Raw genomic sequence first — 20,773 nt, 5'->3', positions numbered from 1 at the left:
TGATGCTCAGCAGCAAACAACATTTCGCCAACTACAGCTTAGAGCAGTTCATTGATTTATTAATGCAGTAGCAATGTAGCCTGTTAAGAAAATATTTTGCTAAAACAGTGTTTTTCAACCTTTTTTGAGACAAGGTACACTGTTTTAATTGAAAAAATCTCGAGGCACTACACCAACCAAAAATGTAAACAAAGATACTCTGTAGTCGCCTATATTACATAGTCATTCTTATCAAAGTGTCTTGAGTAGGAAATCAAATAAACACAAAAATTTATTTTTATCACATTTTATATTTCTTATTTCAAATTGCATGTAACATGTCCACTTCAAAAATACACCTGAACAGGGCCACAACACTGTGGTCTTAAATTTAAAGAAGTTGTAGAAAACTTCAAAGTGTTTTACAAACTAATCCACAGGCATTCTTATAGCCGGAATACGGAAAATGATTCTTATTCTGAAAGAAGCAATAATATCTGGGAAAGATTTCACTGTTGCAATATGAAGATTTGCATGTACAAAATGTCAATATCTGTATATTTTACCCATCTAGTGTGAAACCTGTGGATGTTTGGATGAAAACAGCTGATTTCCTGGCAGAAATTGAAGAAAGACAAAGCTCTTCCTCAACAGCTCTCAGTCTCTCTCTGGTTTTAGTTTTTATAGTAACCAGGCTTGAGAAGCTCACTTCACACAGACATGTTGTGGGAAATGGACCCATGTTCTTTCCAACTACTGTTGAGCTTCACCGTCTTTTCGTCACTGTCGTCACAGTCTTGCTAGATACGAAGCTGTCACCGCCATAGACATAATATAAGCATAGACGCCTCATGGACCGCTCCGGCGCAGGAAATACGGCGGCCATCTTGGAGCGGTATACCCTCCTACTTTGCTCAATCAAAACAGCAGAAGATGCCTCAGCACTGAGGGATATTGTTGTTCGGATCTATGGATTATTGATGTGAGGGCTCCACAGACAACATTTCACAAGTAAGATGGACATATTATTGTGTATATATTGTGATTAGAATATTACTTTACTGTATTTATGTGATCCGGCGAGATACTAGCTAATATTAGCTACAGTGCTTGGTGTAATACGGGTTCAGCCCCGCTATGAAGGCTAACTGAGATTCCGTAAATCTAAAAAAATTAATTATTCTCTAACATTGACTTAGATTATCTGACACAAGAGCCTATATTAGAAATGAAACAATATAACACATATTATAAAACTTATATTATGTGTTATAACATTCACCGGCAAAGTTTACACAGGTGGTAAAGACTATTATTTATATTCTTTCACTCTGTCAAAAGTAAGATACATCCTAAATCTTCCGTTTTTGTTTTGAAAGTTTCCTAAAGACACGATGTGAGGAAGAAGAGGGAGAAATCTATAAAGAGAGACGGATTCACTGCAGCACGGATAAATCTCGCATCGGATTTTGGACTCGTCGGCTGAAAAACATATTTTAGTTTATATATATATATGGGTCATTCTATAATTGCAGATACATTTGATGTCCAGAGTCATTATTTTTGGTCTGGTATATTAAAATATTTCAATTTTTAAATGTTTTCGTAATTTATTACTCATTTTAATGGATCATAATATTTAACAAGTAAAAACATTTAAGTAAATACATTTAAAATTGTTTTATATAGCTGAAAAACCAAGATTTCTTGTCGTCCGAGTTGGGTACTGTCTTTTTTATTAACCTGAAAAATGATGCAAAAACCTATGTTTTATTATTTTTCTTTGGTGAATTTGTTTTTTCTGTCTTTTTTTAAACTGCCTAAAAGGTCAATTTAATAACAACATCACATTAAATTAACTCAAAATACCCTTATTTTTGAAAAAATATGTGTCCGAGAATTTTTTGTCAACTCTGTTACCATATGGTTTTGTCCCTGTAAATCTGGGAAATTGCCTTCTACGGCTATATAAACTGCATAAAATTAAGTCATTTACTTTTACTGATAAGACCTGAAACACACAGAGGTCTATGTGCCATTCTCTGGGAAATATTTTAGTTTAAAAATCACAATCACCAGGTGTTATCGTTTTCAACGTCAATCTTGTTACCAAAGAATCATGAGAAAAATACAACAGATTTTTGATCAGAGACAAGTTTTTTTAATGGTTTTTAAACCATTATCTCAGTGGTGTCATGTTTTTTCACAATTTCTACTCACAAGTGGAGTTTTTAATAAAAATGTTTGAAATTGTCAATTCTGTTACTGTCAACTCTGTTACCAAATAGGGTAACAGAGTTGACAGTAACAGAGTTTTCAGTTCTAAATTATTATGGTCCTGTCAATTCTGTTACTAACACCAACTCTGTTAGGTAACAGAGTTGACATGTTTATGACATACTTTCACCAAAAAAAAAAGGAAAACTGTTGTCTAGAGCACCATATACATTGTTGGTTGACTTCTGCTGTGATTTAGTATTACTGACCAATTTTATTTCTAAAAGAATGATGGTTTTCAATGAGTTTTAATGAAAAACGTTTGACCCTATGCGAACAACTCTGTGAAAAGTTGAGTATCTTTTGATTGTTTAAAATGTATTTTTAAGTAAAACATCTCCATTTAAAGTATTTGGGTAGTAGGACACTTGGTGTAATGGAATAAAAATATTTTAGTCTGCTAGAATTTATTGTTTTTTTCACTCACTGTCTATATTGTCCGTAACAGAGTTGACATAACATACCGCAAAATATACGTTTTTTCTGAGAAAAAATTATAAAATATGTAGCTAATGTTTGGCAATTACAGATTTTTTTAAAGTTTAATGCCTTTTCAATAGACTACCTAAGAAAATTTTTAAGAAATGAAAAGTTTTTTTTTGTCATTTCTTGAAGTGCCAAATGTATCTCCAATTATAGAATCACCCACATATATATATAAATACATGTTTATATATATATATAATTCAGTATTAATCATTATTTATTTGTGCCATTATTAATCTTTATTTATTAGTGTTTGTATAGTTATATAAATATATATTGATATTACTAAATAATTTATTAAATAAATTATGAACGGCTGTGTGCTTTGTAATGTGCTCTTCATACATCGATATCAGAATATTCCATTCCTATTCTATTGTTATAGCCACTAAGCATATTTAACTATGATGAACTATGTATTAAAAACATACTTAAAAAATACAATTGTTTATAAATGTTGCTTTGATAGATGTTTGAATATGGTTTCCAGTAACAAAAAGTGTGTTATGATCGATTAAATCCGCTGATACGTCATTGTGCTGCTAAACACATAACGCTGAGTGGAGTGGAGTACCGCTCCAAGATGGCCGCCCTAAATCTCGTCAGCGACAATAGGCGAGAGCGGTCCATGAGGCGTCTATCCTTATATTATGTCTATGGTCACCGCTACCTGTAACATTCATGCATCACTAATTCTCTTGTTTTAATGTAAAATGCTCTGTACCTACTGCCATCTAGTGGTAAGAAAATTACATGATTACACCGCTATCCACTACTAACCATAGTTTCGTTCACACCGAGCTTAAGTGCAGCGGCTCTATTTCCCTCCTGTAGTGCAGATCGACAGCCCTCAACTTAAAAGCTGCACCATACGAGTTTGAAAACATTTCTCCGTCGTGCCTGCTGCTAGTATGTGGTTGTTCTAAATGAAAATTAACGCGTTCTTCTTTGATTTACAATTTTGACTTCAATGATTCACTTCCTGCTAGAGAGCCCCCTGGTGGTTGAAGAAAAATACACAGAAAAGGCGCACCGGGCCGCATGGTTCAAAGCTTAGGAAAAAAGTAGCAGCTTATAGTCTGGAAAATACGGTACCATAGGTGAAATTGAATAATTTCCACGGCACACCTGACGATCACTCACGGCACACTAGTGTGCCGCGGGACAGTGGTTGAAAAACACTGTGCTAAACAATGTTAAACTTTCTAAGTTTTAATTATTGTTATCAAATCCTATCAAACATGCTGTTTTAATGCCAAAGAAACTCAGAACCATGTAGGGCCAAACAGGAGAATCAGCTCATTTAAAGATAAAACACAGTTTCACACAAACATAAACATTCTAGCATAAATGTTTGCCTGTTGAACTGGACCATTCAAGGTCGCTATCAAGCTAAGTTTCTATTAGCAGCTCCACAAATTTTTTTGCTAAACATTATATTACAGAGAGACATGAAAACATACCTTTATCTCATCTTTTTTCTGTTTGTCTTCTTTCTTTTCTCTAAGTTATTTTTTGCAACATTGTTTTGCTAACTTATCTTCCACCAGAGCTCTAAACGTTGCACAGCACCTCATTTTATTTTTGAAGCACCACCTAGTGCAGCCTAGCTCTTGGGCCCCCAAGATCAGTTTTTTTTTTCTTTTTTTCTTTTTGTCCATAAACAGATTGATTTCTATGTACATTGTCAAATATATATTTTTGTATTTTTGTAAAAAGAAATCTCAACTTTATAATGAAATTGTGTGTTTTTGTTAATGTAATCAGATAGAAGTCATTATTAAGAAAAAAAAATCTGTTCCACTTAGCTACCCCGCCCCCAAGAAAACCTGGGGACCTAAGTGGCTGCTCAGTTTGCTTATGCCTCGGGCCGGCCCTGCTCCTCATCTATGAGTGAAGTAGCACATTAGAAATAATATAATTAAATAAACAAACCCTTACGTAACCTTTCAAATAAAGTAACCATGTTTATTAATTCAAAATAAACAATAAGGATGTGAGTAGTGACATGTATAAAATGTTGATTAACTCTGCTCAAATTTGCGTGAATATTAGTTAATTTGCATAAACACTATGTTGCAGAAATCTTAAGAATCTGAGGTTTCAATCTCTGAAGTTTATTTCTTTAAATGCAAAATCAATCTACTCAAGTAAGAGAAGAACTAATATTACTCAAGTAAAAGAAATAAGCACAGTGCAGTAAATCTCATAAGTACCTTTTTTCCCCAAAAAAGTTACTCAAGCAATTGTCACCAGTACTACACACTTTTGAATGTAGATAACAACAAGTAGCCTGTTCTTGTTGACAAGCTTAGCATGATATATCGGCATCAGCTAGTCATCATGTAGCTAACATTTCCTGTATCCAACAGCATTACTCAACTCACTCGGTTAGTTTGGGGGAAAAAAAGCTGTGCAAAGCTCTTTGTCTTTTGCCGGATTCTAACACACACCGGCGTGCAGCAGGTCTCTGTCGCTGCCTGCCGCACGAATATAAAAACCGCCGATTCATGTTCCCCCATCAGATACTGCTCCCCCAGCGTCTTCTCACCGCTCCCCACCGCCCAGGTGGCAAATACCTGCGTGCTTGTTCAGCACTCAATATATATTTACATACTATATAAAAAAAACAAACAGTCTGAAGTTCCATTCTGTATATATTTAACGAAAAAAGTCAGAAAGAAAAAGTTTAACTTTTTCTACTTATCTTCTAAAGGCTAAGCAAACTTCAGTTGAGGGAATATTAAATGTTTCTGATCACAGTCAACCGCTCTTAATTATCTACAGTCTTTGATGCAGAATCATAACCCGTCACCTCTCTTCAATGCTAACGATCCAGAAGCAACTTCCTTTGTCAGAGTGCAACACATTAATGAACAACTTAATCCTCTCACAGTCTGTGTTTACTTACCATAATCCTTTGGAGGCGTCTTAGCAATGCCGCCATCTAAACTCAATGGAACAAGCAACGTTTGAAATGTTCAGTTACTTCATGTTGTCAGTGCTTTAATAGCTGTTATTTAGTTTTAGTCTAATGTATACTCACACCCCATGCTGACACAGAGTGCATATTCAATTCAACCTTTATACAGGATGGATGGTGTACAGCTGACACCAGATATTTACATACGCAGAATACAAAGACACTTACACGTCTTTTTCTCACTCTGAAGTTGAATCAGACCAAACTTTTCTTGTTTTAGTTGAGTTAGCATCACCAAAATTATTTCTACTAAATCCCAGAAAATGTAGTGAGAATTTTTTTTTGAAGATTCTTTAACTTTTTTTTTTTTACTCAAAGGGTTTTTATTATTCAAAAGTTTATGTACATTTGGTCAATAAAATTGTCTTTTAAACTGTATGACTGTAGTCAAACAGTTTGGATTTCCTTCCACAAGCTTCTCTCTCAATACTTTGCTTGAATTCTGGTCCATTCCTAACTCAGTCCGTTCTGCTTCAGATCTACCCACAACTTGAGATCAGGGCTTTGTGATGGCTACAGCAAAACACTGACTTTGTTGTCCTTAATTCATTGTCCATTTGGCTTCAATTAAAGGAACACCTAAATTAGATGCCGATGTGACCTCTGATTGGCTGATGGATGATGAGTGCTAGCACCATGGCTGAGTTATGAATATGTCTCATGCAACTGTTTACCTCCACTACTGACATTTTTAAATAATTTATTACAGTACGTGAACAAACGTATTCACGTGTGATTTTAATTGAATCTCTTATTTAACAGAGACACCGCTATGGCGAAATTGACTTTTTCCGACTTTAGCAGAACATAGACAAAGATTTGCTCATATTTGTAATGGAAATGCAGCTGCTGTCTGCTTCCCCAACAGGTCAGCTGGGTACGTCTTCATCAGTCTTCCACATGTTGTGATGACAGGATGTCTATTATCTCCCGTACGCCATTAGAGTTTTATTCTGTTCTCTATTTAAAACAGAAGAGTGTGTGTTATAATACACGGCAACAAACTGAAGCAACGGGAGCTGCTATGAATCCATGCAACGCCTGAACACCAGATCACAACATAGGAGACATTTCCAGGAGCAAGAGCAGCTGCTGGGGACTTGAGAATGCCCCAACACTTTTTTAATCACTTCAAATACTAAATCACATTTTATGTTTCCATGGAAAGCAACAATGCACCACTAGGGGGAAGTCTTCAGTGTTTACTGGTGGATCCAATTAAAATCATTTTTGCTGTTCCACATTCCTTTTAAACAAATATTTCACAGCAGGTCACTGAAGTCACAACAAACTGCACACAACATGCAGCACAAATAATTTCCACTTCAAGTCGTCCTCCACTTATACATCTTAGTAACACCAGAAAAACATCAGACCATTTTTGTTTTTCCAAGCTAAATGCCGTGTGTTTAAGCTAACACAGGAAGAAATGTACATTTCCTTTAGATTTTGCCTTTACTACAGTGACCATATTTATCTTCTGCACAGGACCCACAGTCAGTAAAGTCGGCACACAAGAGCATCAGAGCACTCTGTTGTCTTGGAGACTGCCTCTGCTTTGGCAGTCCGTCTCTCTTTATCTCCTTCTTTGACTGTGTTTACTTGCAGAAGCAGTTCCTAATGTGAAAGTGTGAGCTGCTTCTGCTCACCGCCCACCTGCTTCACGAGTACCTGGCTGCTTCCAACCGCCGGCTGCCAAATCATAGTACTGTTCTCACAGTCTGAGCCACGTTCTTGTCATGTTTGCCTTGTAAGAGTGATCCCAAAATACCTACTGTTCCCTACTGGAGTCTGTCCTTGACACTGCCTGCAGCTTCTTAGGTTATATACTCCGGAGTTTACTCTGGCTGTTTTTCAATACGTATCAATGCAGCCATGTTCCTGTGGCCTTGTTAACAATGTAGGCTAAAGAGCTGTGGGGGGAAAGTGTTTGTTCCGTGCAGATTCCTTCTGTTTTTGCTTTTTGTCTTGTATCAGATCAATTTAATAGCATGCTAAGATAACCTGAGTTAAAACAAGATGTGCTTTTTAAAGAGGAAGTTATTGGAACATTTTATTTTAAAGAGCTGTCCAAACCAACCTGGTCCTTATGGAGAAAGAGGTTGTTCCATAAACCTATCAATCAATGAGTTAATTTGTATAGGAAGTTTCAGCAACAAGGCGGCTTACATCGTGTGAAAACATAAACACATCATACAGTCAGCAATTGTGGAAACCAGTAACAGACATTAGGTTTTTTTAAGAGCCGTTGTTAAAAATAATCAAATCTGTTGATAAATGTTCCACTTATTATGGTTCAAAAGCAACTCTTAATAGGCGGAATGTAAGCCTTGATTTAAGGGAACTTTGCGTTTCAGCGGTTTTGCAGTTTTCTGGAAGTTTTTTCCAGATTTGAGGTGCATAGAAGCTTCTACTGTTTTAGTTACACATCGTCTGTGAGTCTTTTACATCTCCGTTGATGAATTCTGGTTCACTGCATTTGTAAAATTGTCTTTATTCAGCCACACTGGAGGGTTTTCCAACATGAAAAGTGTTAAGTCCAGGCTTTGACTAGGCCATGCCGAAACCTTTTTAAGTCACATGGAGGTGGACTTGTTGGTGTTCTCTACTTCATTCCTAAAGGTGTTTGAAGATCCTAGTTTTGAAGAGTGATGATTGTTTCAGGGGATCAATACAAAGTTTGGGTTTTTGGGTTGTTTTTTTTAAATTTTTTATTTTATCTTGGAACACTCCCATGGAGGTTATTTTACCCAGTCAATTTGTATTGTTAAATCATAAAAACTGACCTGAACCAACACAAATGTGATCTACTGTGTTCAAGAATTGATACTTGCAAAACCCTTGATCGGTCTCATACTATCAAAACCCTCCACAATTACCCCAAGTCACTCTCTAAAACAGAAGAACAAAACCGTAATCTGTCATGTGTTTCTTCTGAAAACCATGATCTTAAATAAATGTTTAACAAAGACAAAACTTTATTAGTTTTGTCTTAGCAATCATAAGGTCGGTAATGACCTTATGATTGCCAAATAGAAGTGTTTTCAGTTGCCCCATTTCTTTATTTGCCGTCTTTGTCTTAACATGTTCAGAATGATAATAGCAAAATATTAGTGTTCCTTTCCAACTTGTCTCATCCACCAATTATCATCTCTCTTTAAGATAAGATTCACTTTTATATTCAGTTCAAAATTGATCAATGTTGTGTTGCAGCAACTGCAGCCTCCCAGATATTCAAAGATGCAAACCATGCGTTCTCTGTGGGGTTTGGGTCAGGTGAAGAAGGATGCCATGTCATCATTTTTTCATCTTTTAGGCGGTGCACTATGATGAAATCACTGGAAAATTGTTGGTTTTTCCTGCAATGCTGCTTGAGGAAAGCTCTGTGCCCATTGCTGATTCACCCATAGAGTCTCATCTCTGTTTGAAAAGCTGCTAAATATCTTGGTGTATTTGGATATTTCTTGGCCTAGTGTTGATGTTTTTCCTTGTGCATCTTGTTCAGTTGTGATCTAGTTACACCCTTCCTGCCTTGGCCATGTCTCAGAACCCTGAACACCTTGTACTTCTGGCTACAGTCTCCAGGTAGACTGAAGTTCTGGAGTGTGACCGGACTGGAGGACAGTGGGTTCCTTGTAGCTTCTTGTTTGATTCTGCTAAAATCTTTAGGAGCTATTGAAAACATTTCTTCGTAAAAACCTTTCTCATGACCAGTTGAATAATTTCAACTAAACATTGGCTGGGTTATTTAATCATGTCCCAATATTTTAGCAATTTCAAGATCGTGGGCAATGGTGGTGATGGAGTTCCTGTAATCGTTGGGTTGCTGGTTTGAATCTTTGCTCCATCTGCCTCCATCATTGTATCCTTAGTCAAGACACTACGCCTACCTTGCCTGATGGTGGTGCTCTCACCTGGTGGTGATCAATTTAGCCTACAAGAAGAAGACATCTAATAATTATGCACACTTTGACAAAGGTGGTCAATCTCCTTGGTCTTTCTCTAGCTCCTTACACATCACCTGATATGCTTGACTCCATCACAAAATGTAGTTTATACAGTCGGGATGTATAAAATAAACATAAAAAAATTATATTTGATGAATAAAAGCCAAAAGTTAAAGTGAAGATTGCAACAACACTTGAAAAAGGCAGAAAAAAACAACTTTATTGATAAACCAACACACAATTAAAACTCTTACATGATGCTGTTGGTCGTCCTGGTGATGCAGCATTTCACTATATAAACTGGAAGATGTAGCAGGTACTCAACAAGCAGAAATACTCAGGTTACTCTGAAGTTGTTGATCGTATCAGAGACAAGAGGCTGAGTACAGAGATCTGGTGGACCGCTTTGTGTCATAGAGGGAACAATAATATCATATTAAATGTGAACAAAATAAAGGAGATGATTGTAGATTTCAGGATTGACAGGATTAAATCAAACCCTATTTCCATCATGAAAGAAGAAGTGGAGGTGGATGAGGAATTTACCTCGGTGTTTGTCTTGACAACAGACTGGACTGGAGACACAACAGTGAAGCCGTCTATAAGAAGGGACAGAGCAGACTGGACTTCTTGAGGAGGCTAAAATCCTTCAAGGTTTGCAGCAAGATGCTGCAGATCTTCATTAAGTCTGTTGTTGAGAGCATCGTCTCTTCTGCAGTCATCTGTTGGAGCAGCAGCATCAGAGCCAGAGACCTAAAAAGGTTCAACACCCTGCTAAAGAAGGCTGGTTCTGTACTAGGTATGACCTTGGAACCTCTGGAGATGATTACGCAAAGAAGGATTCTTCATAAAATCAAGAAAATTCTAGACAATCCTGACCATCCTCTTTATGAGACTGTCTTGTCAGAGTCAGAGGCTTCTTCAGATTTGCTGTAACACTGACTGCTACAAGAGATGTTTCCCGTCACAGCCGTCACTATCTACAGTAACTGTTTGAAGACTCTGAATTAATGAGCTACAACAACATTTAATTTCTTTCCTTTGGGATCAATAAAGTATTTTTGAATTTGAATTGAAGATCGGCTAAAATTACAGCTTTTTGTGAGCTAAGATGTGAAAAGCAAGAATTTTACTTTTGGAATTAATTCCAATAGAGAATCCAATCAGACTCTGTGCTGTAGCAGAAAACTCTGTTCGTTCGTTCAGTCAAGTTTATTTGTACACCACATTTCAGCAACAAGGTTGTTCAAAGTGCTTTAAGTCATAAAAACACAAAGATAAACATGTCATAGCCACCAATTCGAGAAAGTAGTAACAAACATCACATTTTGTCAAATACCGTCATCAGAATCATACAACATATGTCATATTTTGTGATTATAACATTACAAAATTATAATCACAAACCCCAGTGTACACTTGCTATATTCTATTATATCCCAGAACTGTCCTTTTCCTTTTGGATGTCTTTTATATTTTTGTTCTTCTATTTCTGACCAACTTGTCTTGCCATATTCATTTAATTGGTTTTCTTTTACAAATTCTTGCCATATCTGTTCATTCCTGTGTGTTTAGTTTCTTCATTTATTCTAGATAGGCAGTTGTTCCCAATTACTGGATTCTCTCTCTGACATTCTCTTCTCCTTCCTGAGTGAATTTATAGCTCTCTGGTTTCGTTGGTCGTTGCCGGTTCCTTCCATGAGACGATGCGTTTCCCTGTCAGTCCAAAGCCTAATTCTCTGCTCACGCACCAAGACCTGTAAGTTTCTACTGTCTTTTATTAAAGAAACCTTTACCATGGTGCAGTGGTAAAGACTCTTATACAGAGACCTCAGTCCTCAACACGGCCGTCTCAGCTTCGAGTCCTGGCCCGGTAACCTCTGCCGCATGTCTTTCCCCTCTTTCTCAACCCGCTTTCTTGTCTGACCACTGAGTAAACGAGACTAGAGCCAAGAAAACCCTTTAAAGGAAAAAAAAAAACAAAAGACTTTTACCACGATGTTTCTTAACACCTGTCTGAATTCTGGTCCTGTCTTAAACTTACACAAGAGTATTATTGGAATTTTATGTTTTTATGTGACATACAAAGTAGTAAAGAGAAAGAATAATAAGACAAAGTTCTGAACTTTTTTTTAATCTAATTTGTTAAATCTGTCAACAGTTTCACTTTATATAGAGCTGCAATTGTTCTGGGGGCAGATGGCATGTCTACAGACTGAAGGTCTTGGTCATGCTTTACATAAATCAGCTCAGTCAGATTGTATGGAGAGGATCGTCAAATGCCTTGTTAAAGTCCAACCTACAATACTTAATCGGATTTAGCTCTTGCTTAAAACAGAATTTGCATTTATGAAAATTTCTTCCACTTTAAAATTCTGTACTACTAACATGTAGAGTGAACACAATCTATGATAATTCAGGCAACTAAGCTGCAGTCCTCTGGAGATGATCTGAGTAGTTACATGCAAGGAAAAACTGATCATCTGCCCCGACGTAGCCTCCCAGATCCTTCATTTCCTCATTTCCTGAAGCTGCAGTCATTGATATTACAGAGAAATGTTGTCAAACCCTGACAAGACACATGATGGCACTGTTGTTCCATGATTGAAGCCTCAGAAAGCTCTGCAGTAGGACTGATCCCAGGCGTAGTGCCTCTCCAGTCGCCTCCCAGATTGTCCATCACGTCCTGCATCCTAACTCGCCCTGCCTCCTTTCTCTCTCTCTCTCTCTCTCTCTTTCTCTCTCTCTACATACTTCAGTCTGCCTCTCACACATGTTCAGAAAAGATTACCGTTTTCATTCCATGCCAAACCCTTGAACCTCAACCCAGCCTTTTTCTTTAGGCGCACCTTTATTTAGACACGCATGACAAAGAGTGATTTCTCTTGGGATTTGGGAATAGCGGGGCAATAGGAAGGAGGAACATATGGAATTGGCTTGACATTTTGTCTGCTTCTCAGCAAGTGATTGGAGATTAGCTCTGACATATGAAGGGAAAGCTGTGCAACAGATATGATGAAGAGTGGAAGGAGAGGAGAGGAGGGGTGGTGTGGGCCGGAGAGGGATGGAGGAATCAAGATTGAATACTGGAACATCTGAGCTCAGACAGAAAGGTGTTTACTGGGGGAAGCAGGAGTTGCTTAATATGTTCTGGGTTCAGAGCAGAAAAACATCTAAACATTTCAGAACACCAGCCCTCATGGACTGGATTTGAAGTCTCCTGGTTCAGGGGACTGAGTTCAGACAGACATATTTTCTAGGACAAACTGATTTACAGGTTATCAATCTCAGTCAAGTTTCATTCAGAAAAAATAGCATAAAGAATTTGGAGTACATTCATTTGTCTTGTCTGATTTCACTGGGTCATAGACACACGTTGGTAAATTTAACAGGATGTCCCAATATCAACACTATCAACACCATGGAAACAGGAAACGACTATAATCACAATTAGTACATGGTTTGTGCAGTCACTTATTAATAATCACAAAATAAACATGACAACACGACACTGTAACAGACTGAATGTTCTGTTCTTTTTGTGGGAAATGCTTAAATGGTTTTTGGTGTTGAATTGAACATAATTTCAGCATTTGTTTCCATTTGCTGTGGCATGCATGCACAAATTTTTCAAATATATACAATAATATGGAGGGGGGGGTTATAGTTCGGTAAAAAAAAACTGTTGGGTTTTTTTCTCTGGTCAGAAAGACATGGAAGTGAAGCACTTCAAACCAATTCCAGTGATCTGGTAGTGTTTCATGTCCTCAACACGTTAACGCCACGTTTTCAAACTGACTTTTTCTTCAAGCACATCTTTCATTGTCTTTCATTTGCGATTGTCAGCTCTGCTTTGGAGCAGGTCAAAGAGACTCCGTCTGCATGGATGCTCGGGGACCGAGGAGTCATCAGAACTTTGGCTTTTATTTTGTGTGTGATGTTCAGGGTCTGCATGAAGACACAAAGGGAATTGGTTGTATTGGTCCGACGGAATGGAGTGGCAGGAATTGTGGGTCAATGCCAGGTACTTTGTAATGGGACTTGTGTTTACTCAAAACTTTGTGTCCCTTGCGGACTCTGGTGATGTTGTGACGATAGATGACAGATCTTTGCTGAAGGCAAATAGAAGCCAGAAGAATTCCGATTGTTGGGAGAAAAAAAAAATGCAAATATGCAGAAGAGAATCTTGAGGACAACCTTTTATTTGCTGTCGCAAACGTGCCTCCTTTGACAATACTCTTCCCCTGAGGCCGTTCCCAGATTGTTTTTGCTCAGGCTGCCTTGGCTTATCTTAAATAATCCAACTCAAACTTCCTATGTTTGACATTTTTCATCTCTCTACAGTAGCTGTAATGTTTCTTTGACTTTCGACTTAATGAAATTTAAGTTATTTTATGCTTCTGCTGAACTGATGCATCATTTATTCCACAGTATTTGCTGAGTGAGTGCATTCTAGGTTCACATAGAGGATGTGCAAGTGTGAAACATTCTGCAGGCAATGAAAATGAACTCATCTTAAATACTTTACCATTGAAAGCGTTTCCATTTCTGCGCTTATAGAATGCACAAACACAAGTGTGGAGTGTGGAGTGTAAGTGAGAGCAACTTGATTTTCTACAGCAGAGCTGACAACTTCACTGGCAGGCTTGAAAATTTCTGTCATTTTTTTACATATGGGTTTGATCTACTAAGTTTGTTTTCATTTTTTTTCAGTTCCTCTCTTCATGTAAAACCTGCTGTTACAGTGTTCAAACTGAAACTACAGGATAGTTATGTGGAAAATGTCAGTGGCTTTTACATCCTCCAGCTCTAAAATACATTTATCATTACGCCTCGTTTCCACCGGGTTGCTGCAGTTCGGTACGCTGTTTTATGGTCAGGATAGCATTTGAATCGCCAACTGGAACCCAAAATGTTCCACTAATCATATTAGTGCAACAACAAATGTGACACACTGGTATGTCTCATGTTGGTCACAAGCAGTGACAATATTCAATCTCCCAATCAATGGGCTGTTGTGTGACACCAAAGTGTTCTGGATGCCAAAAAGCACTATTCAAATAAAATAACATTTTCATCGTGGTTAAACTTGAATGATTAAAACATTTGATCTAGAGAAAATCAAATGAACTTCAGATTCATATGCAATCTTGGAAATTGACTGTTAGTTTGCAACCAACAAAGCAGATGCTAACTTCAGCATTATTAGCAGGTAACCGTTGCATTCCTGTGCTAAATTATTTGTATCTTTTCTGTTTCATTTTCGACTATCTACCCAAAATGCTCTCACAAAAATATAAAGTTGGTGATAGGTATGGCTATTTATCATTAGGCTACAAGAAGAATTTTGATTTATTAAAACAATGATGAATTCCAATTAATGCTTAGAAACTCAATACAACCCCCCCCCCATTCCCCCCCCCCAAAAAAAAACAATGATCATAATTGTTATTTATGCCATTTCTTCCTTGTTTGTTCTATTAGAGCACAGGTGTCAAACTCCAGTCCTGGAGGGCCACTACCCTGCAACTCGTAGGTGTGTTTCTGCTGCACCACACCTGAATAGAATAATTAGGTCATTAGCAGGAAAACTGATCTACACAAGAGGGAGGTAATTATGCCATTTGATTCCAGTGATTTTTATCTGTGGCACTGCAGGACAGCGGCCCTTAAGGACTGGAGTTTGATACCCCTGGACCAGAGCTTCAGTAAATGCCAATACACTAGAAAACATGATTAGATGCTGTTAGAGTTTTAAAAACAGTGTCTGCTGTTCTGGAGAAGCCTGATGAAAAAATAATATTTTTTTAAGAGCAATGTTTGTGTTTGTGTAGCTCTGATTGCTGTAGTGCACAATCACTGCAACACAATTGAATGAAAAACACTGAAATGAAATTATAATTAGGATTTTATCTTAATTTTGGTTAAATACCACAAAACATAAATCTTCATTGGTTCTGTTAATTTCTTGTTGCTGACTTTTAGTAAGATTATTTATTGCAAATTTCATCTTATTTTTATTGTAGTTTTTGTCTCATCATAATTTCAGTATACATATTTTATGTTTTATTGTAATTATGAATTTACAATAATTACAATAATTATAATAATTTACTGTGATAAATAATTATTTATTTCTTACGGAGCCCCCCAGGGGACATGGGGAATTTTTTTTCTTTTGCGTTCCCTCGCAATACTTTTGCGTTCCCTCGCAAAACTTTTGCGTTCCCTCGCAAAACTTTTGCGTTCCCTCGCAATACTTTTGCGTTCCCTCGCAAAACTTTTGTGTTCCCTCGCAATAATCTACTGATCAGTTCATGCGGCATAATTGATATTATAAGCCTTTTTTAACGGTGGAAGCCGTACTTTCTGCTTTAATACAAGCTTATAAGGTTTTTCCATGGACTATTGAGTTATTATCGCGGGGTAATAAGTCATCTGATTGTGTCTCTGTTGTGTTCGTGTCTGAATGGGTTAAAGGGCTGCTTTCTGTGCCGTTCCATCTGAGCTTTAACAGACATAAACATGCAGTAAATAAATCGATTTTCAATCAGTTTTTTGCACCAAAGCGTTAATAATAATAAACACGTTTTATTATTATAAAACACAGCAAACTAATGGTGGTAGACGGCCGCACTGGATTAACCCGGGGAATCTCATCTGTCCGTGTATCAATCAACTCCTAACCTCTTCTTTGTTCTGTCACAATTATCGATGTTTTAAATTTTTATTATGCTCCAAACTTTGCGAGGACTGACCCCCCAGCTCACCCGCTGCCTCACACACCGAGCCAGCAGCGTCACCTTCCCATTCATACTTCATGACAGTCACTCCCACATCGACACGCCCACCACCAGGTGTCAAAGCCGCTGCTCCTGTCATATCAATAATTACTTATTTCATTCATATTGCTCTTATAGAGCCTCAGTGAAAACGTGTTTATTATTATTAACGCTTTGGTGCAAAAAACTGATTGAAAATCGATTTATTTACTGCATGTTTATGTCTGTTAAGGCTCAGATGGAACGGCACAGAAAGCAGCCCTTTAACCCATTCAGACACGAACACAACAGCGACACAATCAGATGACTTATTACCCCGCGATAATAACTCAATAGTCCATGGAAAAACCTTATAAGCTTGTATTAAAGCAGAAAGTACGGCGGCCACTGTAAAAAAGGCTTATAATATCAATTATGCCGCATGAACTGATCAGTAGATTATTGCGAGGGAACGCAAAAGTTTTGCAAGGGAACGCAAAAGTATTGCGAGGGAACGCAAAACCTTTTGCGAGGGAACGCAAAAGTTTTGCGAGGGAACGCAAAACCTTTTGCGAGGGAACGCAAAAGTATTGCGAGGGAACGCAAAAGAAAAAAAAATCCCCATGTCCCCTGGGGGGCTCCGTAATTTCTTTATGTCCTCATAGATATCAAAAAATCTATGCTCAGTTTGATTATTATTCAATTATTCTTGCTGTTATTTCATACAAATTTATTCTAATATTTGGACTGAAGAGACTCAGGATTTTAGATTAATGCTTCTGAAACATTTTCTGTCATTTTATTATTAACACAGTTTTCTTTCATTTTTATTACTGCTGTAAAGATCTTTGTCGGTTCTGTAAATTTGATCTTTCGTTTTTCAAAAATGGGTGTGGTGTGTTTGATTTCTTGCCCCGTTAAGTACTGTAAACATCGTTTATGTATATATATATATATATATATATATATATATATATATATATATATATATATATATATATATATATATATATATATATATACAGTTTCAGCGGTTGCTGCCGTCACTGTACCTTTAAATGATTTCACGGTGAAGGCGGCCGTCTTTCCTAAAATTCATTATTACCTAACCCGGCTCTCTTTTCACCTCTAAAACCAATTAAAGGTTTTTCATTGAACGTCTATTATTACACTCCCACCTTCTACTACAACACCCAACACAAACAATACCCTTCCTAATGACATGGTTATTGTGCATATAGATTAAGTCCCACTCAAACAAATAAGTGTGTGGACTTGACTCATTACACCGAGCCAAATCGGTTCTCCCACAGGGCTCAGCTTCACCCTGCAAATGAGGAAATTGTTCAAGACTCAAGATTGGATTCTGCAGTGTAATTTGATCTCTAAACAAGAAAGTCTAGATTCAAATGACTTGCTTTCACAGCATTCTCTTCTGGTTTTACACCCCAAGGAAAGAGGAAAGTCTGCTGCTCTTTGGGAAATTTGTGCTGTTATTGGAATTTATTTGACTCTAAACAGGATGTCCGTATACAATTTAAACAAATCTGTATTAATCAGCCTGGAAACAAACCTGGTGGCTCAGGTACAAATCACCCTTTGTTGTCGTTTAGCTTGCTTCTTGTTCTTACTTCTAAAAGGAGATACAACTCAACTGAATTTCCTAATAACTCTCTGTGATTTGCTGTGAATGAGATTAAAGAGAGCTTTAAAGGCAATGGTCAAGATAATCTCCTTCTGCCCATGATGGAAGCTGGGGATCTGGAACTAATGAAGTGTACACTACCTTCAGAACCCAGTTGCTAAATGGCCTATTTAAAGAAATGACCAGATGAAGGTCATTGTTTAGAGAAAGTCAGAAGAGGCTCCATCTGCAGTTTAAAGGAGGCAGTAGATGTGGAAGACTGAGATGAGACATTGAACGTTCCACTAACAGCACATGTGGAACAAAGGACTATCAAACTATTTAAAGTCACCTCCATCAACAATTTTTTCTTTTATTTTATTACTTGTGTTTTGATTGTTTATTCTGTGTGGCTCTGACTCATATTCACCAGATGATTTGACTAATTTCTGGTGCAATACCAATTTATGCCACTTGGCGTTCACATGTGTATCCAGACTGCAACAGAGTTCACTTAAACATAACCAAGACCGAGGTTTGTTTACGCATCAGAGTTCAATTACACATTCACACCTCCACGAACGAACCGAGTCTCTAGGCACATGAACTAGAATTTGATTAAAGCAGATTGCACGTTAAAACTGTTATTCCCTAATTCTGATAATCCATACAACACGTTACCAGCTTTTATTTCACCATAGTCGCACCGAGTACCATAAAAAGACATTTTCCCTTGTCCACCAGCAGAGTTATGTAGTATTTGTACCCCATAACATCTCTGTATTTCTAATTTTCCCAGTTCTTCAGCTCATCCATTACACCCGTCTTGACGATAGACTGCTGCTCACATTTCCCAACACAGAACATCCCTCATCAATACCTTTTTAGCTGCAATATCATACTACTTCTACCAGCCTCCACTCCACCAAGAGCAGGAATTAACAGAGACCCCCAGTGAGCCTCCAGTCGCCTCATTCTTATTTAACTGAATCAACAGCTCCTCATGCAGCTAGCACATCCTCTAAGCCTGAGGGGAAAACTTGCATCAGTCAGTCCCCACCTGCAATTGTCAAAGCTAAAGATAGTTACACACTCAAGGGAGGCTTTACGCTATTAGAGGAAGCACTGCCTCCAATTATTGGGCTGCTTACATGGCTTGGTTGCAAGAATTAGATGGAAGTAGGAAATGAAAAATGTCTGTTTTCAGAGATTGTGTTTGTTTTTGCGTTTGTGCCTCAGTGATTGTTCTGGAAGATGTATTCCATTTCACAACCCTGATCCAGGCCTGTGTGCAGGGAAGCCTGTGGAATAAAAAAAATCAAAACTGTTTGACAAAATGAACTCAGGCACAAGATATCAATCAAAAAATGGAAAAAAAAAACTGGTGAACAAAACTGCAGCGGTGGCTTATGTAGGAGGCTACAAAAGAACCCAACACAAATCCAAAAACCACAGCAGGTCTCACTTCAGACGAGTCCAGAGTTCACGATTCAACAATGACGAGTAAATGGGGCAAAAATGGGATCTATGGAGGATTTCTGAGCTCAGAACCACCACTGACCAAAACGAATACAGGGGCCCGTGTGAAAAATACCTTGATCCCAAAGACGTCTGGGAGAAAAATGTGTGTGGACTGAAGAGACAAAATTGGAACTTTTTAAATAGAGTTCGTCTTATTGGACCTGCTGGTAAATTAGCACATTAGAAAAACATTTTTTTACAATCTAAAATGATGATGGTAGTTTGACGTTTTTTAAAGAAAATATTCATTATTGATTAAATATTGGTTATTTATTGTAATTTGACACTCCTCCCTCACCACATAAATATTTTAAGGAAAAAAAAAAGAATAAATCTTGGTAGGACATCATTCTATGTCCAAGTGTCAAGAATCAAACACAGATCCACTCTATGATACATACAAAACTGTTTTCAAAAAAGTAAAGTTCACATTTAAAACCATTTAGAAAGCTGAGCAGTGGTTGAAGCTCTTTGCTTTATGACAGAGTCCAGAGGAGGGAGTTGCTGTTCCCTCAGGAGAACATTCTGCATCTGGAGACCCAAACAATCAGCACACATTTACCTGCATCACAGCTCCTGTTGGCGCCGCCGCCTCTACATGAACTCACAGAAAATAGGCATTCGCTGCCTGCATTAGCATCACAGCGGGAGTTCTTGGAAGCGAAAGCAGCCTGCCGCCAACTACTGAGCAGCCGAGTCAGAGAGAAGGAGGCACTGCTGCAGGATTTTAGTCTTTTCCATAATTCAACAGCAGAAAACACGGGTCAGAGGAAATGGACGGCAAAGAGAAAGTTAAACCTCTTGACTCATCCTTCATCGACTTTCACAGCTAACTGCATTCTGGGTAATGCACCAAAACTTATATTCTGCTTTAGCAGCTTTTTTTTATGTAGCTTTATATTATCCTATTTAAATAGCTTCCCTATGTAACTAGACTCAAAAGGTTTATGATGATTATCTAAATCATTCCTTTTTCTAGGTGAAAATGATAATGCAACATTCCAATTTTTTAGGGGGTTTTGTTGTTGTAACACAATTTTTTTATATAGTTTCAGAAAAAAGAACACTGTACATTTCTACCCCAAACACCCTGCACATAAACTATTCCAAACATTACACCCCCAGAAACACATAATCACCATAGTCTATATGACCACCAGGATCAGGCAAATCATAAGTTTAACCAGAAACAATA

General features: G+C 37.6%; 1 long non-coding RNA gene across 1 annotated transcript; it reads left to right on the top strand.

The window, feature by feature from the left end:
- Positions 1-1,489: 1,489 nt before the first annotated feature.
- LOC148157521 (uncharacterized) lies at positions 1,490-2,727 on the top strand. Its single transcript, XR_015764517.1, has 2 exons — positions 1,490-2,221; positions 2,276-2,727. It is a non-coding gene; the product is annotated as an uncharacterized LOC148157521 (long non-coding RNA).
- The last annotated feature ends 18,046 nt before the right edge of the window (positions 2,728-20,773 follow it).

Source organism: Poecilia mexicana, unplaced genomic scaffold (assembly GCF_051168715.1).
Source record: "Poecilia mexicana isolate PSO_F unplaced genomic scaffold, ASM5116871v1 scaffold_10, whole genome shotgun sequence".
In the NCBI taxonomy this organism is placed as follows: Eukaryota; Metazoa; Chordata; class Actinopteri; order Cyprinodontiformes; family Poeciliidae; genus Poecilia; species Poecilia mexicana.
This window is presented reverse-complemented; position numbering and strand designations above follow the sequence as displayed.